The sequence below is a fragment of the Chlorocebus sabaeus genome, chromosome 11 (genome assembly GCF_047675955.1).
Source record: "Chlorocebus sabaeus isolate Y175 chromosome 11, mChlSab1.0.hap1, whole genome shotgun sequence".
NCBI lineage: Eukaryota > Metazoa > Chordata > Mammalia > Primates > Cercopithecidae > Chlorocebus > Chlorocebus sabaeus.
In genome coordinates this window covers 43,486,521-43,487,363 of record NC_132914.1, presented here as the reverse complement: position 1 = coordinate 43,487,363, position 843 = coordinate 43,486,521, and positions in this window count along the sequence as shown.

Below are 843 nucleotides of genomic sequence, written 5' to 3'. Positions count from 1 at the left end.
AATTAGGGGTACATAGTGTTTATACTAGCAGACTCCTGGCCTTGAATCTGACTCTCTGAGGAAAGAATTCTCCCAATTACTCCTTATAACTAGACTTCAGAGGAGATGGAGAAATAGTTCCACTTACTTGCTGTAAGAACCTGGTCAAGGTACTTACTCATCTTAACCCCCTTTACCCCACTTGTGAAATATTAACTATTACATTGGGTTGTCTGAAGGCTGAAACAATACACGTAAAATGCTCAGCACAGTGCCTGACAGAGTAGTGTTCAGCAAAATATTAGTGACTAGTTTAAAACAGCACCTTAAATTTTAGAAACAATTTAAATGTCTATCAATATGGGGTCTAGTTAAATATAGTATATCCATAAAATGGAAAACTATATTATATAGCTGTAAGAAGGATGAGAAAGCTATTTACCAACATGGAATAAACTTAAAATATTAAAATTTCAAGAAAGTACAGCATATTATTTATGGTATGAAATATTTTTGTGTAAAAAAAAGAAAATACTGAATTCACTTGTATGTAGTCAACACCAAAGAAATGTGAACAGTTGTTATCTGGTTGGGGGACACGGGTGGTGAAGCAGATGGGAATGAGACTTTTCATAGAATTTAACTTTTTGATTAGGTTACATTCTAAAGGCAGTTTATGTTTTAAATAAATGTATCCAATGTGGATTGTATCTCAGACTGAAGTCCACAGGAGCCAGGACTTGACTATTAATAATAGCCTTTTCTTTTAATATTTAAATGTAGTCTTATTAAGGAAATGAATCTACTTACTTAAGTATATGCCAGTGTGTCTTGGTGTTTCTTATCCACACACAAGGCAATCCT